The sequence below is a fragment of the Coregonus lavaretus genome, assembly GCF_964263955.1.
Source record: "Coregonus lavaretus genome assembly, chromosome: 13".
NCBI classification, from domain to species: Eukaryota; Metazoa; Chordata; class Actinopteri; order Salmoniformes; family Salmonidae; genus Coregonus; species Coregonus lavaretus.
In genome coordinates this window covers 33,116,617-33,133,760 of record NC_140000.1, presented here as the reverse complement: position 1 = coordinate 33,133,760, position 17,144 = coordinate 33,116,617, and positions in this window count along the sequence as shown.

Below are 17,144 nucleotides of genomic sequence, written 5' to 3'. Positions count from 1 at the left end.
CAAAATCTGATTGTATACTCTCATTTTATTCCAGTTGCCCATTTATTGCAGATTAGGATTTATAAATTGGCAATAGGTCATAGTCTGAATTCAAGAATAGGGTCTAACTTGAGTTAATGTTACTTTATAGAAGGTGTTGCAACAAAAAAACTGTTCCGACCAGCAAAAATAAGTTCTGAACCGGTTCGGACCAAAAAAGAAGTGCTGGTTCCTTTCTGTTCCTTTTTTAAACTCTTAAGGATCTGACCCTTTTTTTCAATTTTCGCCTAAAATGACATACCCAAATCTAACTGCCTGTAGCTCAGGACCTGAAGCAAGGATATGCATATTCTTGATACCATTTGAAGGGAAACACTTTGAAGTTTGTGGTAATGTGAAAGTAATGTAGGAAAATATAACACATTAGATCTGGTAAAAGATAATAAAAAAAAATATATATATATATATATATATTAATCATCTTTGTAGCTCAGCTGGTAGAGCACGGCGCTTGTAACGCCAGGGTAGTGGGTTCGATCCCCGGGACCACCCATACACAAAAATGTATGCACGCATGACTGTAAGTCGCTTTGGATAAAAGCGTCTGCTAAATGGCATATTATTATTATTATTATTATTACAAGAGAAAGGCCATAATATAATATTGCAGTTTAGGCACAATTTGGATTTGGGCCACTAGATGGCAGCAGTGTGTGTGCAAAGTTTCAGATTGATCCAGTGAAGCATTGCAATACTGGACTATTTTGTATAAAGTCTGCCCAAATGTGCCGAATTGGTCAATTGATACATTTTCAAGTACATAACTATAGAGAACATACAAAAATGATATGGTAATACACTCCCAGGAATGTCTTACATGATGGATCATTAGCTTATACACTAACTTTCACACATCTAGATGGCCGAGCGGAGAGGGTGTGGAGCCAGAGACAGCAGGGGTTTCAAACAAAACTATGCTACATTTTATCTCTGGGACCCTTAGGATGACAAATCAGAGCAAGATTACTGAATGTAAGTACATTATTTACCTTCAGAGGTGAATGTATCAAACCAGTTGCCGTGATAAGTTGTTTGTTGTTGTGCACACTCCTCAAACAATAGCATGGTATTTTTTCACTGTAATAGCTACTGTAAATTGGACAGTGCAGTTAGATTAACAAGAATGTAAGCTTTCTGCCCATATAAGACATGTCTATGTCCTGGAAAGTGTGTTGTTACTTACAACAGTCATGCTAATCACATTAGCGCACATTAGCTCAACCGTCCCGTATACGGGACACCGATAACGTAGAGGTTAACCTGTGAAATAAACAGTTTTTTACATTTAGCTCATTTAATTACTTCACCAATCAGTGTGGATAGACCAGGCAAGCTAGTTGTTTACATGCATGATGGACTGACAAGTGTAGCCTATGGCGCAAGATGCGACTGAAATTTTGAGGAGCGAGAGAGGGTTGAGGAGGAGGCTTGAAGCGTTGGGCATCTTGTTAGGACATGCATTATCTGAATTAGGTCCACAGAATTATACTGTACATAGGAGGAGCGGTTTCTATGGAGAAACTGAATGTCCTTTGAGCTAGCTAGCTAACAAGCTTGTGTGTGCAGAGCGGCACCAGAATTAAAAACACGTCTTACCTTTTTGTAGTTAATAAATCCAACTTGAAACGTGATAAATAGACCTATAGTATCCTTAACTAGCATTGAAAAGTTAATCCATTCTTCTCTAGCTAATAAACAATTTCTCTCCATATCTTCTGAATCATGCTTGTAACGTCAGTACAGTAGCCTATGCTTCGGAGGGGGAAAGGGCAGGTAGCCTAAACACGCACACACTGGTAAAGATTTTCAGCTTGCAGGCAGACACTGGAATAAGTTTCTGAGTGACAGAGTGAGGGCTTTGCATAGGGTCTTTGTTACGTTCTTTTGTGTGGCTAGAAAAAATTCCTGGAACGTAAAATAATGTTATTAACCGGTTCCCATGCTTTTAAAATAACGGTTCTGTTTCTGGAACAGTATGGATCACTTTCGTTCCCGGTTCCATTTCTGTTCCTTGAAAAAATTTGTTCTTTTCTGGTTTTTGGTTCTGTTCCCTGAACCAGTTCCAACCCCTGTTTATAGGCTCTCTTTATCCCAGAGCTAGTCCCACTGAGGTTTTTAGTTTCAAACCAGAGTTGTCTTTTTATTAGCCTTTATCATGTCTTTAACTACACACACTCTGGCTACCTGATGTCCTGCCCTGACCTCTCCCTTTAACCTTTAACTTTTCCTCTTTCTGTGCTTTGAATACATCCTCTGTGCCGTGAGGCAGGTCCCATGTAAAAAGTGTTCACAGCTTTAGCTCTCCTGTCTTTGACCTGAGGACCCAAAAGACAGAGCAGAGCTGCAACCTCTGGGCTTCCAGGAGGAGAGGCATTATGCTGTGTCTGTTCTCCCCCAGAAGAACTGGTTCTGGCTTTTACAAGAGGCTGGAGCTGGGCTCTGGACAGAGATGTCACTGGGGCTGCAGCTAGGGCCAATGGTGATTGTGATCTCCCCACTCTGAAGAAAGTTAGAGGTAAGTGCAGGTGATTTACACTGAGTATACCAAACATTAGGAACACATGCTGGCCCATGTTGACTCCAATGCTCCTTTGGGTGGTGGACCATTCTTGATAAACACGCAAAACTATTGAGCGTGAAAAACCCAGAAGCGTTGCAGTTCTTGACACAAACCGGTGCACCTGGCACCTAATACCATACCCCATTCAAAGGCACTTAAATGTTTTGTCTTGCCCATTCACCCTCTGAATGGCACACATACAAAATCCATGTCTCAATTGTCTCGAGGCTTAAAAATCCTTAATTAAGGATTTTGTCTCCTCCCCTTCAGCTACACTGATTGAAGTGGATTTAACAAGTGACATCAATAAGGGATCATAGCTTTCACCTGGATTCACCTGGTCAGTCTGTCATGGAAAGTGCAGGTGTTCTTAATGTTTTGTGTACTCAGTGTATCTAATCACATGCCTTTGCATATAGAGAAGATACTTTATTCTCAGTTTTGTGGACAACACACTCAATTACACACTCTCAATTACACTGTTCTCTCTCCCCCATCTCTCCTCACGCACACACTCTATCTCCCTCTCCTCTCATTTTGCTCCATTCACCCACTAACTCTTATAACCTGCTAATGAAGTGAAGCAGTAGGATGCCCAAGAAATTGTTCATAATCAGATGGCAACAGAATGCCGTGTAGTCAGTGATAATAATAGCTAGTGTGACTGGCAGACCACCGTGAAGTTCAAAGTATCCAGTGTTTACTTATTTCCATTTTTATTATTTTTAATGCCTTCCAAATGGCAGAGTTTAGTGAGAGGACATGAAAACATTATACCTCCTTTACCCCAGAGGCAGTACACAACCACTGGCATGGAGCCTCCATCCTGGCACTTCTCCATGGGTATGCCCCCCAACATTACACCCCTACCCCCACCCCCCTGCCCCTCTCTATCTCCGGGGCACTTTTCCAACAAGAGATTAGTAAGAGGCTTGTTTTAGCTTAGCTCATCAGAATTGTTTTAATTCAATTTGTCTGTTCCTGTTGCTAAAGAAGGGGTTTTATTACCCTTAACACAACATTAACAAGCCCTTAAAAACCAACTCAATACATTATGCATAAAGCTCTAACCACATAAACAAGCTAACATTACTGTTTGGCAACATTGACATGCAGTTCCAGCAACAGCAAAATACTCCCAAAATCGCAGAATTTTTACCATAGAACCCTGGCGTTTGCACTCTTGTCGTCCATTCATGTATTTTGTACAATAATATGATGTTATATGTGATTGAATGATCGGTTAAATGTTTTTTCTGTATTGCACTACTGAAATATTATGTGATTCCTTTGAATCAGCTATATCTGTACAAAGCACATGCAAAGTTTGTAAAAATGGTAGCAATAACAACAGAATAAGTGAGATAATTTTTACTTATCAGCAGACCGTTCCCTTATAGTGTTTGACTCCCATTCAAAGCTATGCTTCCCTACCAGACAATTCTTTGAAAGTAGCAATATATAATGTTGGTGGTGTCACCCATCAATTACTCAATTTGTATGCTCTTTGTCCAAGAAGGCTTGAATCTTTGTTTGATACACACGGCATGTTATTAAATAGAAAAATTAAGATGTGAATACCTTGCAACAGATCAGACTCTGGTCTTACAATGATGATGACACTCAGAGGGGAACTCATAATGAAGGCATTAGTCATCCAGGTTTTTGTGTGTGTGCCTGAGTGTGTGTGTATGACAGAGAGACTAGAGATAGAGTGGAGTATGTAGTCTGCTGGTCTGTGTCCACACTATGCTGCCGCTGATAGGCTTTCCTGTGATTAGAAAAGCAGCTGCAGGCGTCCGCCAGTGTTGACTCAGGGCCCCGCGGGGGCCGCCATGTTTTCTTTCGCTGTTTAGGGGGATGGGCAGCTGGAGCACCCGGGGTGACAGAAACTCACCCCAAAAAAATTGAGCTGGTTTGGGTCATCCCTGCCAGAGAAAACCTTCCTGAAGCGGAGAGTGGGGCCCAAATGCATGATAAACACTAAACCCTCCAATCACAATACGCCCCTCCCTGCCACTGCTTATTTTGAAGAGCGATCACATTCAAATTCTGCCCTATTAACATTTCAAAGCGTGATCAAATAATGAAATACCTCAAGTTCTTGTGCAAAATGGGTACACCTTGTTTGAAAGTGAAACCTCGGAACCCAATAGGAGGAGGAAATCTAATTTAATGTCGCTTTTTGTTCGCAATTTCCCCCCTCGTTGTCCATTACAGTGATTTGATTTAAGTGTTTCAAAAGGCCTCTGACATCAGAGAGAGAGACACTGAAAGTCCTCTGAAGTTTATACAACTGCCTCGAGTAGGCTCCATCTTTAATAGTGGGCCCTCGTCCAACGTATATATTATTCTAACTTTCTTACTGCCATGAGACAGTGCCTGCTCTGTGCACATAGAGCCCATAGATGGCCCTCCCCATCCGCTACGCTCTGCTCCACGCTACTCTACCGAACCAGTTCAATCACAACGCCGCCAGTGGAGCACACACACTGATTTGCAGTTCAAACACATCCCGTGTCTTACGTTGTGATGTGGCATCATGCACTTTTCAAGCTAGGCCACTCAGGAGCACACTTGTACATTTATATTTTCATTTACACGTTCCTTTTCAGCATGCTGTTTGCCCAGGAAATACTTAGGTTAATGTAATGTGCAAACAAACACCGTGCCCTTTCATCTTGAAACATTTTGCAGTCATTACAGTACTGTACAGAAATGTCATGTTATTTAAAACGTGTCTACAACCACATGGAACTGGGGGGGGGGGGGATGCGGAAGGCCGACATCGGCGGATGCGGTGGATTGAGACCCATGCAAAAAAACAGATATCTTTAGCTTAAACAGACAGATTTTTATGGGGATTTTTGTATTACGTTAATTAATTGACGCACGTGTTTTTGTTTTTTTACGATTATGCAAGGCTCCATAATTTAAATTAATGAAACAACCAGTCTGTTTGGCTTGAGACTTGAGAAAAAAAGATTTGAGGACTAAAACATACACTTACATTTTCTGACCAATCGTGTGGTGTAATGGTGTAATGGCAGGCGATGCCAATAGCAGTAGACATTCTAGAATGCACTCCTGCAGTCTGAGACTGTCCAGTCATTGACACGCAACATTGTGTTTCAGACAGATTGTTCCTGTATTTGTCATGGGTTTTTCGGATGGCTGTCACTTGCCAGATTCAGTGCACTGTGACATTTGGTGCCAGATTCACAGGGGCGTGTTGTTTACAAGACCGCTGATTGTTTTACCAGAAGATTATTTTTTATAGTTTTATTTTATTTATAGAGGAATAGTCAAAACCTGTGCAGTTGCCTCACCCATTTCATTTTAAAGAACAGAAAATCAATTTAATGTATTTCATATGTTAAAGATAATTACCAACATCTTCTTTAATGCGGTGTAGGATTGGTGTGACTTTTCCTACATGTACACTTCTCCTCATGCAAATAAAATGGCTGTGTGTGTGTGTGTATGTGTGTTTGTGTTGTGTTAGTGAGTATGTATGCAGTCGCCAGTCAGACGCATCTGTCAGGAGGTATAGTCCAGGTGAAAATTGCCAGTGAGCTACCTACGTTCCTCTCTGATGCTGAGACTGTGAGTGCCAGACTGCCAGTAGTGGTGTGGTGGTTGTCTCATTCATAGCAGGGTTGAAGGGGAGATGATTGGGATTCAGACCAGATATATTTGGGATCACCACCCCAACTACCTCTATAGGCACACTATCCAGGGAGAATGGGACTGTACTCTTTTTAAATCCACTGGTCCCTCTCATCCCAGCATGGAGAAATGGACCTCTAGCTAGCCGTTAGCCACATGTGTGATCATCACCATCACAGGCGGTTTGCAGACCGGTAACTCACCTCCAGGTAATGAGCCTGACTGCCCACATTTGAGAGCCCCACCTCCCCGCAGCACTGCTGCCTCAGCCTGTCTCCATCTGGACTGGTCTGATCGGGGAACAGCTGGAGAGACCCTCTGATTTATTTCACCTCACAGGAGTCAAAATGGCCCCTGCTCGTGTTTTCTCAGCCAACTATACAATGCTGCGAGAGACAGAGGCCCGCCTGTGAGAGGAGGATGTCTCATCACGGCAAACCAAAGCTTAATCGCTGATCTAACACATCAGCCCTGCGGCAAACACACACACAAACATACATGCTACCTCCCTCATAGCACCACCACCACACACAAACCATACGCTACTACTGGGGATCAAACTGCATCACGTTGAATCACACAATGTTTGCCCTGAGGGCTAGACGTATAATTTCATTGTGTCTTAAAGAGCGGGCGGTAGAGAGAGTGATGCCGTCACCAGCAGGGAGCCCCCCACCACAAGCCCCACAACGTGTGTCTGTGACGCACCACACATGGCTTTAGCTCCACGGGCTGGCTGAGCAAGTTTACCCATATCTCTGTCATCACTGTGAGTTTACCAGGCCAGACTGTGGGTCTGTGAGAGATACCAGAAATAACCCATGATGCAGTAATAGATCATTTCTAAATGCTGACAAGTGAAGATGTGAGTCGTTTTAGAAGACCTCAGACTTGTCTGTGGAACATAATGATTGTGTTATCCCTGTCCTGTCGCAGCATCAGTTTTCCCACTGTCTCGCCTCAGCAGGCAAGCACCATGCTGCTCAATGGGCCAAGACTGTTCAAGTCACCCACAGCCAGACAGAGGGAAAGGCAAGGAGGGAGTCAGACAGACAGTCGGACAGAGGGACATAGTTGTTCCACTCACCCTGTCATTTTCTTTGTCTCATTACCCTTTTGTCAGAAACCAAAGCCCTTCTCTTAATGCGACCATGTTGTCTTTTCCATGTTTGTGTTCAGAACTGCTTATATTAGACCCAAAATGGCAGCAGCAGCAGGGCCAGGGCATGTGTAATTTAGTACCCTGTCACTCGCTCGCGCACCATACCCACCACGGTGACAAAAAAATATAAAGAGTCAAAATGATTCTGTCTGGTTTACCGAAATAGAAGCGGAAGGGAAAGAACGCCCCCAAAACGCCCCCACTCTCCCGTGGCATCGCCCCTGTTCTCACCAAAGTGGGATATAGCAGGCTGGGTGAAAGTGTCCAAGCCAATAGATGGGTTGGTTGTTTAGCAACAAAACCGACACGTGCACAACTATGGGGCAAAACAGATGGGGTTGGCTTAGATTGTTGACAACATGTAAACTATATTTAGTCTCCAATGTTTATTGAAAACATAAATAAACACACAGACTTCTGCCCCATTGAAGCGTGTGCATCGTTTTCGTGAAGTTGTCAGCTAACCCGTCTATGGCCCAGACAGACTGTGGCTAAATAGGTGGGCAGAACCGTAGTTTAGGTTCGCCACCAAGGCTTTCCTGTAGGCCAGACTCTACGCACATGGCACAATGCACAGTATGATTAGAAACAATGACGTGTGACACACAAACAAACATCCTACTGCTGGTTCTATATAGTTTGGATGACATGCAGGGCTTTGCGTCACAGCTTCAATAACATGTCTGTGGCTTTCCCTACAGCTTGGCTGCCAGGGTCCAGTTCCGCTCTATGTCTACTGTCTACTGTCCTGTGGGCACGAGCCAGGAGGTTCATAACTTCAACTGTGTTCTGCCAGCAAATTCAACATACTGTAGCTATTGGTTGTGTGTGTGGTGGTGTGCCAATATAATTGTTTATATTTAGCCTACTATTTTATATGTATAGGACATGCTTGTGTGAGGCATTGAAGGGTTATGCTTCGAAAGAGTTAAAGAGATTTGTTTTGTTTATCCTGGGAGATTTTGAGGGCTATATTTTGAATCATCATTCAGTATTTGTTCATGAAAAGGAAAAATAGACACTTTTACATCCCTCATTTCTAGTTCGTTGTTGTTTTTTTCCTCTTGTTTATGTGGCCTTCTTTTTGGGCTCTGGCGTATTTACACACACATCCACAGACAGGGCCACTTTTAGCTGTGTGCGACAGATTTCCACTCCAGCCGTGGGCCGGCTGACTCCATGCCTGACGTCAGTGCAGAGGGGCCCCGGCGCAGACGCTTGTGGTGTGTCTGTGTGTGTCTGTGTGTGAGTGTGTGGGATGGGAGACAGGATTTTCTCACTGCAACTCCCGGCTTACTCACTGCCTGGCTCATTGTGGCTAGGTCACCACTGGCCTGGGTTTGCTGCTAGGGTAAGAGCTTTGACGCTAGACTAGACTAAGACACATGGGCTTTAGTTATCTCAGCAGGTGTCATTCCATCCCATGTAATCGGATTATATTTGACCTCTCCTGTGGGAGAGTTATGACGTTTTGAAATGGCATTGACAGATACCATTAGAACACCGATGTTTAGAAAGACATAGGCTTGCCAGGTTTTGGGTAGGACTTGGTGTCTACAGAGGCACACCCCGCTATCAAGTCCACAGCCTATGTCTGTCTGTCTGTGCGCATGTGGCTATATGTATATATGTGTGTGTGTGTTTGTTTAGTCCATGCCAACAAGACTGCCTGGTCGAGCATACCACCCTGAGTTGGTGAGACGGGTCAGCGGTGTTTAAACAATGGCTGGATGAGAATAAACAGAGCATGGCCACGGGACGGTATGGGAGGGAGGTAGAGATGAGGTTCTAGTCCACATTTAAAAACTGACTCACTTTCTGCCTCCCAGACATGGGGGTGAATCATTCCAGATTAAGGGGCCCTACAATTAAAGTCCCTGACACACATTTTTGCTATTTTCTTTCCAGCCCATCCCAACAGCTTCTCGTCAAAAATAAACTCTCTTTTTCTTTCTTCTCAAGACTCCTTGGGGTCTGCCCACCACAACATTAAACTCAGCGCAGATCACGTTTTACTATACATTCACCACCAACAATCTCAAGCAGTATTTTTCTGTTCGTCTTATGTTGCCATGTGCACGGGGTTGTAGCCACATGAACACACACACACAGATACAGTGTACACACACACACAGATACAGTATACACAAAGCACACAGTACACACACACAGATACAGTATACACACACACACACAGCACACAGTACACACACACACACACACACAAATACAGTATACACACACACACACAGAGACACTCACAAAGAGACAGGGTTGAGTGCAAATTAAAATAAATGTATATTTTATCTGTGGAATTTAAAGCTAACCCCTAACCCTTCCAATTCAAACTGGTTGTGATAGGAGTGAGTGGGAGTGAAATAAAGTGTGGGCCGAAACATGCTCAAGCAATAATACTCTCTAATGTGTTCCATCTCCGATAAAGCACTGTACCTGGTGCCACTCTGGCTACCCTTCCACCTCATACAATCACACTGCTAGACTCTCCCATATACACACACACACACACACACACACACACACACACACACACACACACACACACACACACACACACACACACAGTCACTCAAATCCCAAGCACATAGTCACTCAATCCCCCATATGCTGTACTCACCTCAAATACACAGCCACACATACAGTACACTCAAAGACATATTCACTCACCACACTGCAAACACACACAGAAAGAGACATAAGCACAATTCTATGTCACACAATTACACTCACTCTAACAAACACACATAATCAAAGTCAAACATGAAATAGCCTACACACACATGCATGCAGACACAGCCTATTTATTGTACCACTTATGGTACTGTACAAAGTTATGTTACACATTTTGTTCAAAGTGGTTCTGCGCTCTTTGTCGGTTACCAATAATGGATTAAAAGACCTTAAGAGCGGTCGTATATCATTCATATAAAACATTTTATATCTATAGAGAGGACCATACGATAATGAGGAATTCCCCCTCTCCCATCCGAGATAGGGCTGAGGAGATAGAGATGAGTAGACAGGAGGTTTGAGTCAAAGGCAGCTGGCCTGGCCTGTCCACTGCTGTGCGGTGTGCTGCTGTGATGTGGCTGTGAAAGGTTAGGCTTCTTGCCTGCAGAGGCTACCAGGAGGGGGCGACGTCTGGGTTCAAACTAGAGCTCTGCTACCCAACCCGAGCCCGACGGGCCCCGACATTATACATCGGGTTAGGGCCAGGTAGGGCCTGTTTTTTCATCAATAACTAGGGTACAGGCAGGGCTCGGGTATCACTAAATTGATCACTAACATTTTGAAGCTGAGCCATTTGCTTGTGCTCTGCTGTGCAGTACAGTCATATCTGACTAAGATCATAACATGGTGTCAGAAGTGCTTCAACCATGTAAAATATAAGACAGGAGAGATTATTTCACAGAAAATAATAATGTTCCTTGAGTTTTGTCTGAGTTTAGAGAGACAAAAAGTAGCTAACAGCTAACTGCTCTCTCATGTCTCTTCATTGAGCAGAGCAGCCCAAGCGGAGCAGTTGCTACGGAGACTCACAGACTCGGAGCCGCCATGAGCAGAGCGCATACAGAGTGAGCTGCGCACAGGGAGCGAGTGACAGACAGAGAGGAGCAGCTAATGGATTTACTAATGGAGGAAGTTATTTCGGGTCTCGGGCAGGGCAGGGCCTTCAATTTGTCCGAAGCAATCCGGCCTGGGTTGAGTAGGGTAGAGCCTGAACGTCGCGGGCATGGGCTTAAAATTCATGCCCGTGCAGGGCTCTAGTTGAAACACTGTTCTGATAGCCACAGTCAGAGAAAAAAGCTCCAGTGTAGCCTTCTTATGTAATACTCAATAAACAGACACGTGGGATACCAATGTTCTGATATGCCTTTGATGCAAATGGACAATGATCGATGGAGAACAAGGATGTAAGGGTTGTTGTAGCAATTCGTACAATATTTTACGAATTTTCAAAACAAATGATATGTTATGAATCCCAATTTGTTGTGGCTAACGTTACCTAGGTGGCTAATGTTAGCCACAAAAAAAACTATTTAATCCATTTTGAATTCAGGCTGTAACACAACAAAATGTAAAATAAGTAAATGGGATATGGATACTTTCTGAAGGCACTGTATGGGGTTTAGCGTGTGTGTGTGTGTGGGGGAGGGGGTCTCTGTTATGTCTCAGTTGTTTGCCGTGCTGATAGAGGCAAAGGCAGGTATAATGTTTGCCCCACTTGTCTGTTTCACATTACCCTTCATGGTTGCTTAACTGTACTACATTTAAGATGGTATTTTATGTGCTTTTGACCCCGGGAAACCTTTTCATCTGGGAGAATGCATTTTTTTCCCTCCCTAATTTGAAATGCTTCATCTTCAACACACCTGAAGCAGCGATGGGAGAGGCCTGCCTTTATAGTGGAAACATGCATGTTTTATGATTTCTATCTCACACCTTTGAAATGCATTTAAAGGGCTGCTCTCTGATACCATATCTGTATCCAACTGGGTGAGTTTGAAGCGTTTTTTACACTAGAAGTGAAGAGAAGTGCAAAGAAGATCAATGTCTCCCTGTAATTCAACATGACAGTATCTGAACCAGTGGTCCCACACAGCCTGGTCTCATAGACTAGACGTAACATAGTAAATGTAAATCCGGGACACTCAAATTAGTATGATATGTTACGTTTGGTATGGTTACATAAAAAAAAAAAAAAGTAGGATGGTTGGTCGGGGTGGATTGGTAGGCGTATAACGCGAACATTCAAATCTCATCACGGACAACTTTAGCATTTTAGCTAATTTTCAAATTTGCAACTACTTACTACTTTTTAGCTACTTTGCAACTACTTAGCATGTTAGCTAACCCTTCCCCTTTAACCTAACTCCTAACCCTAATCTTAAACCCTAACCCTTAGCCTAGCTAACGTTAGCCACCTAGCTAACATTAGCATTAGCCACCTAACTAATGTTAGCCACACCAAATTGGAATTCGTAACATATCATACATTTTGCTAATTCGTAAAATATTGTATGAATTGCAATTCGTAATATATTGTACTAATTGCAATTCGTAACATTTCATACAAATTGTAATTCTTAACATCACATGAAATGGATGCTGGACATCCACAAATTAATACATACCATACCAAACGTAACATATCATACTAATTGGAGTGTCCCGGATTTACATTTACTATGCTACGTCTACCCCTGAGTCCATGTTGTCCAACAAGGTTCGATCCATGAACATATCCATTCAAGAAAACAATAATGTTTTAGTAGTCTCATTTGAATAGGAGTCCCCAATGCTCTGTGCACACCAGGGTGACTGGCCAGCCAACAAAACAACTCGTCCACCGAGACACATGACCCTGGTCTGCATTATTACTGTATTATCACACATCAGAGGTACGCAAAAACAATCACCATGATGGGACAGATAATCAAGGTCACTGGCTTAGTCACTACTATGGAGAAAGACAAACTTCCCCCTCTCTGTCTAGCCATTTTGCCCCATGCCACCAGTCAATTCCTCAGACAAATTGAAACCATTTTACTGGTCTGGCAGGTTTAAGCCAGCGGGCCCACGGGGTATGTGCGTTGTCGGGAAGACAGGAGGTGAAAAAAAGAGAAAGAGATGGTGTTTGTTCCTCTTCATGGAGTTTGAGACACTGGCCTGTCTGGGGAATTCATTTCCTGCTGGGCTGCGATGTAGGTGAGAGGTGGGCGTTGGGTTTCCTGCCTTGTGCTGATGTAGGGGCGGGCAGTGTGGTGGAGGAGGCTGGCTGGAGGGTGGGGGTGTATATGGGGAACGTCTGAATCGGCTTCACAATTTGGTGAGAAGAATGACGCTTCGAAGGGGCGAAGGGGTTGCGCAAACATGGCTGCTGACCTTTTACGAAGTCATTATGTCTCACTGATGGAGCTCACGATTTTCAGCACAATGATGACTGATACTTGCCCCTTCGCTCTCTCATATACACAAATAAACCAGGGATGGCTGGCTGGACAGTCAGCATTTAGAGAGCATCACTGAATGAAACACACACTGCCATTGTGAGGTGGCCTTGGACTTAATTGGAGAAACCATAGACCTCTGAGTCTGAGAGGTCTGAGTCTTTCCCCCCTATCTGTGATGAGTGGCTTGGATGTGTGGGAAGGTTGTGCTGCTTCAACTGAAACAGAATGTAGGTTAGATCAACAACATGGGGACTTCCACCACTATACAGCAATAATTTTCCAGACACACAGTGCCACCTGTTGGCCAAACATACATGTGCGTGAGTGCATGCATGCACACAGTTTCAGTGAAAGCCTTAAAGACATGCTCCGTACTTTAGCGACTAAGAAAGTCATTTGTAAACCTCCCGCTTTGGGCTGGATGTGTCAATGTCTAGTTCATACTGCTGGAGCTAGGAACACAAGAATGTCACTACACCCACAATAACATCTGCTAAATATGTGTATTCGACCAATAAAATTTGATTCGATTTGATTTGGTGTAGTTCATACATGTGTAATAGCTGTCCAGTGAAGACATGAAGACTGGTCTCGGCACCAGTAGTGTAACAGATGTAATCATACTTCGTCACTCTCTTGCATTGTGTTTTTAAAGAAAGGACTGTCCAGCCAGCGATGCCAGTTGATTTGTGTTTATTCTGACAATAGACACAAGGAAGCACATTAGATCAAATCAAATCACATTTGATTTGCCACATGCGCCGCATACAACAGGTGTAGACCTTACAGTGAAATAATGCTTACTTACAAGCCCTTAACCAACAATGCAGTTTTAAGAAAAATAAGTGTTGAGTGAAAAATAGATAAGTAAAACATTTAATAAATAAATAATTAAAGATCAGCAGTAAAATAAAATAACAGTAGGGAGGCTATGTACAGGGGGTACCAGTACAGAGTCATTGTGCGGGGGCACAGGTTAGTCAAGGTAATTGAGGTAATATGTACATGTGGGTAGAGTTAAAGTGACTATGCATAGATAATAAACAGAGAGTAGCAGCACGTAAAAGGGGTGGGGGGTGGGGTGGGGGGACAATGCAAATAGTCCGGGTAGCCATGATTAGCTGTTCAGGAGTCTTATGGCTTGGGGGTAGAAGCTGTTAAGAAGCCTTTTGGAACTAGACTTCGTTCTCCGGTACCGCTTGCCATGTGGTAGCAGAGAGAACAGTCTATGACTAGGGTGGCTGGAGTCTTTGACAATTGTTAGGGCCTTCCTCTGACACCGCCTGGTATAGAGGTCCTGGATGGCAGGAAGCTTGGCCCCAGTGATTTACTGGGCCGTATGTGATTTTCTGTAGTGCCTTGCAGTCGGAGGCCGAGCAGTTGCCATACCAGGCAACGATCCAACAAGTCAGGGTGCTCTCGATGGTGCAGCTGTAGAACCTTTTGAGGATCTGAGGACCCATGCCAAATCTTTTCAGTCTCCTGAGGGGGAATAGGCTTTTTCGTGGCCTCTTCATGACTGTCTTGATGTGTTTGGACCATGATAGTTTGTTGGTGATGTGGACAACAAGGAACTTGAAGCTCTCAACCTGTTCCACTACAGCCCCGTCGATGAGAATGATGGCATTTTTTTCCTGTAGTCCACACTCATCTCCTTGTCTTGATCCCGTTGAGGGAGAGGTTGTTATCCTGGCAACCCCACAGCCAGGTATTTGACCTCCTCCCTATAGGCTGTCTCATCGTTGTCGGTGATCAGGCCTACCAGAGTTGTGTCATCGGCAAACTTAATGATGGTGTTGGAGTCGTGCCTGGCCATGCAGTCATGGGTGAACAGGGAGTACCGGAGGGGACTAAGCACGCACCTGAGGGGCCCCTGTGTTGAGGATCAGCGTGGCAGATGTGTTATTACCTACCCTTACCACCTGGGGGCAGCCCGTCAGGAAGTCAAGGATCCAGTTGCAGAAGGAGGTGTTTAGTCCCAGGGTCCTTAGCTTAGTGATGAGCTTTGAGGGCACTATGGTGTTGAATGCTGAGCTGTAGTCAATGAATATTATTCTCATGTAGGTGTTCCTCTTGTCCAGGTGGGAAAGGGCAGTGTGGAGTGCAATAGAGATTGCATCATTTGTTGATCTGTTGGGGCGGTATGCAAACTGGCGTGGGCCTAGGGTTTCTGGGATAATGGTGTTGATGTGAGCCATGACCAGCCTTTCAAAGCACTTCATGGCTACAGACGTGAGTGCTATGGGTCGGAAGTCATTTAGGCAGGTTATCTTAGTGTTCTTGGGCACAGGGACTATGGTGGTCTGCTTGAAACATGTTGGTATTACAGACTCAGTCAGGGACATGTTGAAAATGTCAGTGAAGACACTTGCCAGTTGGTCTGCGCATGCTCGGAGTACGCGTCCTGGTAATCTGTCTGGCTCTGCGGCCTTGTGAATGTTGACCTGCTTAAAAGTCTTACTCACATCGGCTACGGAGAGCGTGATCACATAGTCATCCGGAAGAGCTGATGCTCTCATGCATGCTTCACTGTTGCTTGCCTCGAAGCGAGCATAGAAGTGATTTAGTTTGTCTGGTAGGCTCGTGTCACTGGGCAGCTCGCGGCTGTGTTTCCCTTTGTAGTCTGTAATACTGTAGTTTGCAAGCCCTGCCACATCCAACAAGCGTCGGAGCCAGTGTAGTACGATTCCATCTTAGTCCTGTATTAACTCTTTGCCTGTTTCATGGTTCGTCGGAGGGCATAGCAGGATTTCTTATAAGCGTCCAGGTTAGAGTCCCGCTCCTTGAAAGCGGCAGCTCTACCCTTTAGCTCAGTGCAGATGTTGCCTGTAATCCATGGCTTCTGGTTGGGGTATGGACGTACGGTCACTGTGGGGACGACATCATCGATGCACTTATTGATGAAGTCAGTGACTGATGTGGTGTATTCCTCAATGCCATCAGAAGAATCCCGGAACATATTCCAGTCTGTGCTAGAAAAACAGTCCTGTAGCTTAGCATCTGCGTCATCTGACCACTTCCTTATTAACCGAGTCACTGGTGCTTCCTGCTTTAGTTTTTGCTTATAAGCAGGAATCAGGAGGATATAATTATGGTCAGATTTGCCAAATGGAAGGTGAGGGAGAGCTTTGTACGCGTCTCTGTGTGTGGAGTAAAGGTGGTACAGAGTTTTTTCCCCTCTGGTTGCACATTTAACATGCTGGTAGAAATGAGGTAGACCGGATTTAAGTTTCCCTGCATTAAAGTCCCCGGCCACTAGGAGCGCTGCCTCTGGATGAGCGTTTTCCTTTTTGCTTATGGCCTTATACAGCTCATTGAGTGCAATCTTAATGCCATCGGTTTGTGGTGGTAAATAGACAGCTACAAAAAAAAATAGATGAAAACTCTCTTGGTAAATAGTGTGGTCTACAGCTTATCATGAGATACTCTACCTCAGGTGAGCAAAACCTAGAGACTTCCTTAATATTAGATTTCGTGCACCAGCTGTTGTTTACAAATATACACAGACCCCTTGTCTTACCGGAGTCAGACTTTCTATCCTGCCGATGTAGCGTATATCCCGCAAGCTGTATGTTATTCATGTCGTCGTTCAGCCGCGACTCGGTGAAACATAAGATTTTACCGTTTTTAATGTCCCGTTGGTAGGATATCCGGGATCGTAGGTCGTCTATTTTGTTTTCCAATGATTGTACATTGGCTAATAGGACTGATGGTAGAGGCAGATTACTCGCTCGCCGTCGGA